Source organism: Mus caroli, chromosome 19 (genome assembly GCF_900094665.2).
Source record: "Mus caroli chromosome 19, CAROLI_EIJ_v1.1, whole genome shotgun sequence".
Classification (NCBI taxonomy): Eukaryota; Metazoa; Chordata; class Mammalia; order Rodentia; family Muridae; genus Mus; species Mus caroli.
Window position 1 is genome coordinate 10,515,670 of NC_034588.1, and position 10,613 is coordinate 10,526,282.

At 38.8% G+C, this 10,613-nt stretch overlaps 1 pseudogene; it reads right to left on the bottom strand.

Annotated features, from left to right (window-relative positions):
• Nucleotides 1–3,451: 3,451 nt before the first annotated feature.
• LOC110285999 lies at nt 3,452–5,364 on the bottom strand (annotated as a pseudogene).
• Nucleotides 5,365–10,613: the final 5,249 nt, after the last annotated feature.

Consider the following 10,613-nt stretch of genomic DNA (forward strand, 5'->3'; position numbering starts at 1 on the left):
CATGGTGATTCTCTCCTTGTTCTTTTTATCCTAGCACATGCAACTCTAAGGGTCCCACCTTATGCCCAGCCATTACTGTGGGCATTTTTATTGATCGATAAAAAACCAATTGGGGATCAGAACCTTTAATATTTAGACATGCAGATTCACAATTGAATCAAAGTATTAAAATTAATACATTAGATCATTTAAAACCCCATCATTTTTCTAGTAATGTCTTATTAATTGACAAGACTCACCTTGAACAAGAACCACTTTTTAATGTGTAAAAACACATTAGATATGAACTTTAAAAAGGGTTAAAAGATTTATATGTGATTATATTTTACCAAATAACTTTTGTTTATAAACAATACAACTAACTAGGCTTCTTCTATGTTTCCACACAGAGTACATATACTTCCTTATTTATCAAAGAAAACAGAGCAATGTAATATGCTAATATTAGCATAATGGTCAAGCTCATCAGTTAAGGAGTGTTAAGACTCTAGCTTGGCTCCTGGAACCAAAATTGGGTAGTTTACAACTTCCTGTAACTTCAGCTCTAGATGAAATGTTACTCTTTTTTTGGCATTCATAGGTATATGAACACATGTGATAAAGTCATACACAGATACACACACACATATGTGTGTATATATATATATATATATATATATATATATATATATATATATATATATATATATACACATATACGTACGGGGAAAAATTTATGAACAGAACAGCAATGGCTTGTGCTATAAGAATGAGAATCAACAAATGGGACCTCATAAAATTGCAAAGCTTCTGTAAGACAAAAGAAATTGTCAATAAGACCAAAAGGCCACCAACAAATTAGGAAAGGATCTTTACCAATCCTAAATCAGATAGGGGACTAATATCCAATATATATAAGGAACTCAAGAAGATGGACTCCAGAAAAATCAAATAACCCTATTAAAAGTGGAGTACAGAGCTAGACAAAGAATTCTCAACTGAGGAATACTGAATGACTGAGAAGCACCCAAAACAATGTTCAACATCCTTTTTTTGTTTGTTTGTTTGTTTGTTTGTTTGTTTGTTTGTTTGTTTCTTTCTTTCTTTCTTTCTTTCTTTCTTTCTCTTTCTTTCTTTCTTTCTTTCTTTCTTTCTTTCTTTCTTTCTTTCTTTCTTTCTTTCTTTCTTTCTTTCTTTCTTTCTTTCTTTTTTGGTTTTTTGAGACAGGGTTCCTCTGTATAGCCCTGCTGGCTGTCCTGGAACTCACTTTGTAGACCAGGATTGCCTCTAACTCAGAAATCCACCTGCCTCCACCTCCCAAGTGCTGGGATTAAAGGCGTGCGCCACCACGCCCGGCTTCAACATCCTTAATCATCAGGGAAATGAAAATCAAACAACCTTGAGATTCCACCTCACACCAGTCAGAATGACTAAGATCAAAAATTTAGGTGACTGCAGATACTGGCGAGGATGTGGAGAAAGAGGAACAGTCCTTCATTGTTGGTGGGATTGCAAGCTTGTACAACCACTCTGGAAATCAGTCTGGTGGGTCCTCAGAAAATTGGACATAGTACTACCAGCAATACCTCTCCTGGCCATATACCCATAAGATGTTCCAACATGTAATAAGGTCAAATGAAGAAAACTTTAAGAACTATAATATTCAGATGAGATATAGTATGTTCAGGCTGGTAAGACTTAGACGCAAATCTACACAACTTATTTTTGATAAAACACCAGAAATATACAGTAGAAAAAAAGAGTGGCTTTTAACAATTGTGTTAGACTAACTTGGAAGAGTAAAACTATTTCTGTATCTACCACCATGCACAAAACTCAACTCCAAATGAATTAAGAGCCTTGTCATAAAACCCGATATCTGATAGAAGAGAAAGTGGGTGTAGCCCAAAACACACTGGCACATAAGACAACTTCCTGAACAGAATACCCATAGGTTAAGGACTAAGATAAACAATTAACAAATGGGGCCTCATGAAACTGAAAAGTTCTGTAAGTGAGAGGACTTTCAATAGGCAAAATGGCAGCCCATAGGACAGGAAAAGACTTTTCCCAACTCCATTTCTAGCAGAGGGGTAATATTCAAAATATATATAAAACCTAAGAAACTAGACATCTACAAGACAAATAAATCAAACAATATTAACTAACTGGACCACCCAGAGCTTCCAGTGACTAAACCACAAACCAAAGAGTATACATGGAGGGAGCCACGACTGCAGATACATATGTATCAGACAATGGCCTTTTCTGACATTAATGAGATGAGAGGGAGGCTTGATGCCCCAGAGTAGGGAGATGCTAGAGGTGTGAGTCGAGAGTGGGTGAATGGGTGGAAGAGCACTCTCATAGAGGCAAAAAGGAGGGAGAGAGGGGGAAGGACATGGGGCGTTTATGTAGGAATAACAAGGATGGGGGATATCTTTTGAAATGTAAATGAATACTATGATAAAGAAAAAATGGAGTACAGATATAAACAGGGAATTCTCAAGAGAAGTCTTCCAAATAGCCAAGAAACACTGTAAGAAATGTTCAACATTCTTATTCACCATGCAAATGAAAATAAATTTGAGATTCCATTTTATACCTGTCAGAATGGCTAAGATCAAAACCACAAGTGACAGCTAATTCTATTGAGGGTGTGGAGAAAGGGGTGTTGCTGAGTGCAAATATGTATGGCCACTTTGGAAACAACTATAGTCATTTTCTCAGAAAATTGGTGATTGACTACCTCAAGACCTAGCTATGTCACTCCTAGCTATACAAAGAATGCTCAATCCTATCAGAAGGACACTTGATCAACTATGTTTATAGCTGCTTTATTCATAATAACAAGAAAGTGTAAACAAACAAGATGTTCTTCAACTGAAAAAAATGGATAAAGAAAATGATACATTTGTACAGTGGAATATTAGTCAGCTGTTAAAAAATTGCAACATTGGATTCGCAACTGCAAGTGGATGATACTAGAACAAATCATCCACAGTGAGGCAACTACTACCCAGAAAACAAACATGGCATATACTCACTTATAAGTAGACATTAGGTTAAAGTAAAGGATAATCATGTTACAATACATAGACCAAGAAAGGCTAAGTAATAAGCAGGGTTCATGGAATGATGTAAGGTTTTTCATGGCAAGGGGAAATAGAATAGATTTCATGGGTGGTATGGTGGTGTGTGTATGAATGGGCACAGGAAGGATTAGGTGGAGGAGAATGGAGGAAAAGAGACAACTGGAAGTAAGGGTCACTTTGGATGCAATGTAGAAACCTAGTGCAATGGAAACTCCTTGGAATCTATAAGAGTGACCTTAGTAAAGATTCCTCATAATGGGGGACATGGAGCCTGAACCAGACCCAGCCTGAACCATCTTCTGGAACCAGCAAGGCTTCCAATGGAGGGATTTGGACATCAACCCTGCCACAAATCCTTTGACTTCCTTGTGTCCTTCCTACGAGATGTACTTTGGTAAAGGTTGCACAGCCATTGTGGGAGTGGCCACCAATGAGTGGTCCAACTTGAGGCCTATGCAATGAAAGGAAGCCACTGCCTGGATGTCTAGAAAGCAGACTGAGTAGCTCAGAGACTTAGGATAGAACAAGAAAAAACAACAAAAAAACTACTGACACAAAACATAAGACAACAATAAAAACAAACAACCCAAAAGTCAATGAAAGGATTCCTAATGATAATCTGCTATAATCATAGATCATAGCAGAACACAGTCATCATCAGAGAGGATTCATCAAGCTACTTATTGGAGCAGGGGCAGAATCCCACAGCTAAACAGTCAGTAGATCTCTGGGAATCCTGTGGTAAAGGGGTGTAGGGCAAAAGAATTATAGGAGCCAGAGGCATCAAAGACAGAATCAAATGATCATATCTCAGATGGGCTCATGGAGACTGGACATACAATCTGGGTGCTTCTATAGATTTAACCAGGTACTCTGTAAATAGTTTGTGGGTATGTAGCTGATATTCTTTGGGGGCTCCTAATAGCAGGAGGTGGGAATGTCTCTGACTGTTTTGACTCCTTCAGGGATATCTTTTTCCTCCTTTTTGATATGAGGATATGTGCCTAGATCTATTGTCACTTGTTATGCCATATTAGTTGTTATTCCTTAGAGATTGGCTATTTAGTGAAGAGAAACTAAAGAGGATTGAATATAGGGGAGAGGGGAGGTAGAAGGGGAGGAACTGGGAAGACAGAAGGGAGGGGGAAACTGCATTTTTTCCACAATTTTACTTTTAGTGTTCAAGGAGCTCAGTAGTATACAAAATCTACCCAAAAGATTTTGTCTCCTTGTGTTCTTTGTCATTTTCTCTAATAAATAATAGGTCTAGACTTTCTTAAATGTTATTTGTACCTGTTAGGCCAGGGAACACCATATTAATATAAACTTAATTTAAACTAGTTGTAACTTGTGAATCTCTATTTTCTTCAAGAGGAAGCTTCTTTGATGAGTGTTGACAAATACAGTGATCTTTTGATATATGGATAATTATTTAGAATAGACTTGGAAGCTATACTGATTTAGAAAAATAGAAATAGTAACTTTTCATATGGGCCTATTCTCTCTTTAGCCACAATTTATAGACTGGATTGATAGTATCGGTCATAAATTTCCTTCTATTGAGTATGAGTTATGTCTACTTAGACATTGTTGGTTGCTCCTAAGATATCAACTCCATTAAAAATTGCAGAAATATTCCTGTTGTTCCCCCTTTTCAGTTTCTGATACTGTGAAGACAGATACAGTGCACTCATATAAAATATCTTTAAAAATGTCATTGAAACATAAGGCAAAGGTTCAAAATGTGTCACCATAGAAAAATATATATGAAACTTTTTTTTTTTTGATCTGTCAGTGTGGTTGGAGGCATTGAGGAAACCACACACATAGGAATCTATAGAAAGACACACACACACACACACACACACACATACACACACTTGTAGTCATAGTGGTGGGATAGTGCAAGGGATCACACACTGCTACATAGTGATCATAGGCCATTGAGGCCAACAGGTAATTTTCCACAGTAGCAAAGGCTACAAAACAGAACATCTGAGCAGCACACTCATTATAGGAAATGAACTTGTTTCCTATTAGGATCCTAGTCATGACTCTAGGTGTGACAGCTGAGGAGTAACAAAAATCCACCAAGGACAGATTGCATAGAAAAAAGTACATGGGAGTGTGGAGACAAGAGTTTAGGACAATCAGCAGAATGATCCCCAGATTTTCCCACCAGGGCGATGGTATAGATGAGGAGAAATGTCATGAAGAGTGGAAGCTGTAATCCTGGGTCATTGGTGAGTCCTAGCAGAAGAAACTCTGTTACTTTTGTATTATTCTCCATCCGAGTCATCTTTCAATCATTAGCATATTCACAGCATTTGGAAAAGAGAAACATGATGATAAAGAAGTTGAAATAAAGTAGAATTGCATAAATGTGAACATATGACTTGTTCAAGCAATAATCAGTACGTTGGAATTGTGTAGAAAATAGACCTTTCCCCATACCAAATGTGATATATTAGTTATATGGAGAGTTACACATGCTATAATTTAATGTTTATTAATGAATTCCTTACCCAACATTAAATTTTTGTAGTCGATATACTGAAATTGAGATTATTTAATAATTTGATAAAATTGAAGTGTGGATGATTTCCAACTCAGCGCTGAGCTCGGGAAAATCTCACTTTTTCTGTTGTTTGTTTTTTTTCCCAAGTACTTCTCTAGAGTGGAACATTAGATGCGCATTCCATCTATCCCCTTAATTATATTAGAATTACATGATTGTTTTCACCTTATGGAACACAAGGGGTTGAGGAATTTATTTGTATTTTAAGTATAAAAGTCAGACATTACTTTGGGTCCTTGATTTTATTTAACCTCTTTTGATTCCCAAGCATGAGAGGCCAGACAGAATTTTAATTAAATTGAAGATGTGATAAAAACATATTTACATGTTTACATTGTCAAGAACTCAGCATTACTTGAATTCCGGAATTCTGTTTCTATTTCTAAGCATGTGTTCCTTGTTCAATCCTTTGTCTTGGGAAACAAGGGCCTGCAAAAAGTTCCTTCTGAAATAACCACTGCGGCTTTGAATTGAGGAGAAGAGGAGGGGAGATGGGGGAAGGATTGTAAGAGGGGATCACAGGGAGGCAGAGAAGTGAGTGGGATATAAGTGAATAAATAAAAATAAAAGGAAGCCATGCCATAATACAATCTATTCTTTGTCTCATTAGTATTGTGATGTAGGCTGCTCACTGATTAGTGGCAAACAGTGTTTAACAAATCTTTTTGTTCACAAGTTTCAAATTCTAATCCCAAAGTTTGCACTTTTATCTGTTTTAACTCTCCTGAGATGAAAAGACATGCTTAACATAAAGTCTCAAGTAAGTCTGCATGTATTTATCTGTATTTCATGGGGAGAAGGAGCATGATTTATAAGTCCTCACAATATAAATTATAACATTCATGTATCACTCTCATCTCAGTGCGTATAAAAAATATTTTTGAACATCTCATTTAGTGTTCATATAATGTATATCAGATACATGCCTCCTATGGATTTGTATGAATTTCTATTCTCAATTAAGTCCACACATAATGTAGAAACAAAGCATTTTAAGGGAATCCAAGAAACATGCAATATTGAAAATACTGAAGTCATAAAATCCACTATAGTGTTTTGTCAAAATTGTATTACAGGAGCTCTGCCTTCTCTAATGCAAAGAAAACTCACAGAAAGAACAGGAGCATGGATCGAATTCCCAATCAACATGAAGTCTGTGGAATTCTTTTTCCTTGGAAAAAACACTTACCTCCTCTTCATAGGTAAAATAAATATGCTGTAATTCCATCTTGTACAACTAATATGTCATTTCTGTAAATAATGAAGTGCAGTTAGCTACCTGATAAAGAAGCAATAATTCAAAGTCAATCAATTATTAGCGGCTATGAGACACATACACTACACACCTGTAGAAGACTTTGCAATGAACCTCACTCTCCTGCACAGTTAATATGCACTCACAGTAGACAAGTGCATCCTATGTGTATTCTATGTGAAAATCTCTGTGATTCTGGCTAAACAATGACAACAAAGCTTCAGGTAAGTAGAGGATTTTTGTACTTACAATGATCATCACTCACACGGTTAATGATGTCCACTGAGTCATACCCTGCAGGATGTTGTTCAAAACACTGTGACCACAGTGAAATAGGGATTCAGAGGCTAGTGCAGGAAGAACTTGAGAGAATGAAATAGACTGGACAAGCTCTGGCGGTTTCCTCTATGAGAATATTTGAAGAGTTGCCATTCAGGTTTCCTGGGGATGAAGCAATTCACCTGCCTGCAGGGACCTAAAGTGTTATTACATTTTGTAAAACCAAAGGGGTTTTTTGTTTTTTGTTTTTTGTTTTTTTTTTGTTTGTTTTTTTTTAGTGTTAACTGAAGTTATGTAAATAGCAGATAAACCGTATTTTTTTTTCTGTATTTTATAGTTTTATTCAGTATGCTCTTTTACTATTTCACACTGGCACATTATGCCTTGTATTATTCCCACTCCATTCTAGCCTGTCTTCCTTTCTCCTGACTTTTACTCCTGATTTTCTGGACTCATGGTGTTTAAGCAGGATTATGTAAGTGGTCTGAGGTTTGCATTTACTCCTTAATACTGTGATACTTACATCACATACATAAGTGAAGACTTTGATTGTGTCTCACCAATAATCCAACAACGGATAACAGTTCAGCAATATGTATAATCCTGTGAACCTCCTGTAGCTATAACTGTCACCCAGTTGAGTACAAAGGAGTCCAGGAAGCTGAAACTGTTTTAAGATCATGATTTCAGTGCCTGTGTCATAATATGACCACACTACTTTGTAGCCATTCTCCATAATTTCTGGCAATCATGTAGATTTACATTTCCTCCTCTGTAGTCATTTGACTCTTGAGTGGATAGCATAAATGCCCTCTTTGGAGCTGAAAAATTGAATTTCACTTAATCTCACCAACTTCACTGCCATGAGATAAGCGACTGTACTCACTGCCATTCACACCATAAACGAAACTTTTCTGAACAAGGCTCATAATTTTCTGTGGTTAGGGCTGAGGAGTATTGTCTTTTTTTTTTCTGATGTAAACATAAATATTTAGAAAGTAGTTTGACACCATCTCAATTTAGCTAAACAAAAGCAGTCGGTGTGCCCAGTCATGTTTTGTTTTTGTTTTTGTTTTTATTTTGTTTGTTTTACTTCCTTTTCACTAGTAGTTTCAGCCATAATTTACCCTCTATAGCCTAGGCCTCAAATCAAGAGAACTCTTATGTGCCTTCCAATCTACTGTTGCCCTGAGTCTATATTACCTGGGAGGTTAGTCTTTTAGTTCAAAGTATTCACAGCTGGGGAAGACCATTGAAAAACTTTTTTTCTCACAAGAGAATTTCTAACACCTTCTAGAATTACAAATGCTCACTTCTTGGCTAAATTCTTTATATCATGCAGCAATTCTTAAAAATTATTTATTGGGCGGGATCCATTCCAGCCAGGACCACCCCTGCCATCTTCCTTCTGAGCCCAGCAGAGGCTGCTAAGGGCTCCAAAGTGTTCTCCACTCCACAGGACCTTAGGATCATCTCGGGATCATGGGTGAGTGGAATGCAACATCGGCTCCAAAGAATCGCGGAGGGTCTTGTGCCAGCAGGAACAGGGACAAAATGAATCCCGTCCAACCAGAGTCTGGGATCTATTCAGGTTGGGGCCACCCCTGCCATCTTCCTTCTGAGCCCAGCAGAGATCGCTAAAGGCTCCAGAGTGCTCTTCACACCGAAGGACTTTGGGATCGCTGGTGAGTGGAATGCAACATCAGCTTCAAGAATTGCAGAGGTCCCAGCACTTAGGAGGCAGAGGCAGGCGGATTTCTGAGTTTGAGGCCAGCCTGGTCTACAAAGTGAGTTCCAGGACAGCCAGTGCTACACAGAGAAACCCTGCCTCGAAAACAAAACAAAACAAAACAACCCCCCCCCCAAAAAAAACCAAAACAACAACAACAACAAAAAGAATTGCGAAGGGTCTTGTGCCAGCAGGAACAGGGACAAAGGAACCTCATTCGAACAGAGGCTGAGATCCATTCAGGTCGGGGCCAGATACCAGTGGATTCTCCATGCTGCAGGACCCCTAGCATACCCAGGACCTCCTGATCATCTGAGAGCACTTGGGTGATAGAAGCAGCAGAGCTTCTTGGTCCGGTTGGGCCTTCATCCTCAGCCAGGAGGTGGAGCTGAGACCCAGACCCCTGGGCATATTCTGGTCAACAGGGAGGGTTTTGACCCCAGAACTCAGGAGGTGGATCAGAGCTCCAGACTGCTGGACACCTGCCCTACAAGAGGAGAGCTTGCCTGCAGAGACTGCCCAGACCACTGGAACTCAGGTGAGAGTTGGACTCCCAGAAGTGCTGACAGAGGCTAACAGAATCACAGGAGGCTCAAGCCCCAACCAGAGACAGCTTGAACATTAACATCAGAGATTTCCAGATGGTGGAAGGCAAACGTAAGAATCTTACTAACAGAAACTAAGAACACTGGGCATCATCAGAACTCAGTATGCCCACCACAATGAGTCCTGGATATCCCAATACACCCGAAAAACAAGACGTGGATTTATAATCATATCTCATGATGGTAGAAGAAGATTTGAAGTAGGGCATTAATAACTCACTTAAAGAAATACAGGAGAATACTGCTTAACAGAAAACCTTCGAGAGGGGAGGGCTCTGCTGTGGAGCACCTCGGGGAGCCATCTTGGGTCCCAGATCACTCAGTGACTAGTCTGCACAGGTGAGAGTGTGGACTACAGAAGCTACACAGCTTCTGAGACAGGCAGAAGTGACACAGCTTCTGGGACAGGCCCTGTTTCATGCCTTCATCTTCAGTCAGTAGGCAGGTTTGAATGCCAGATATCCTTGCACCTTCCCTGCAAGAAGAGAGCTTGCCTGCAGAGAGTACTCTGATCACTGAAACTCAGGAGAGAGCTACACTTCCAGGTCTGCTGACAGAGGCTAACAGAATCACAGGAGGAACATGCTCCAACCAAACAAAACTATTAATAACTACCTCCAGAGAATACCAGATGGTGAAAGACAAATGTAAGAATCTTACTAACAGAAACCAAGGCCACTCACCATCATCAGAACCCAGCACTCCCTACTCAGCCAGTCCTGGATACCCCAACACACCCAAAATGGAAGACTCAGATTTAAAATCATATCTCTTGATGCTTGTAGAGGACATCAAGAAAGACTTTAATAATTCACTTAAAGAAACACAGGAGAACACTGCTAAAGAGGTAGAAGTCCTTAAATAAAAACAGGAAAACACAAAAAAACAGGTGATGGAATTGAACAAAACCATAGAAGACCTAAACAGGGAAGTAGACACAATAAAGAAAACCCAAAGTGAGACACCACTGGAGCTATAAAACCTAGGAAACAAATCTGGAACCATAGATTCAAGCATCAGCAACAGAATACAAGAGATGGAAGAGAAAATCTCAGGTACAGAAGATTCCATTGAGAACATGGGCACAGCAATC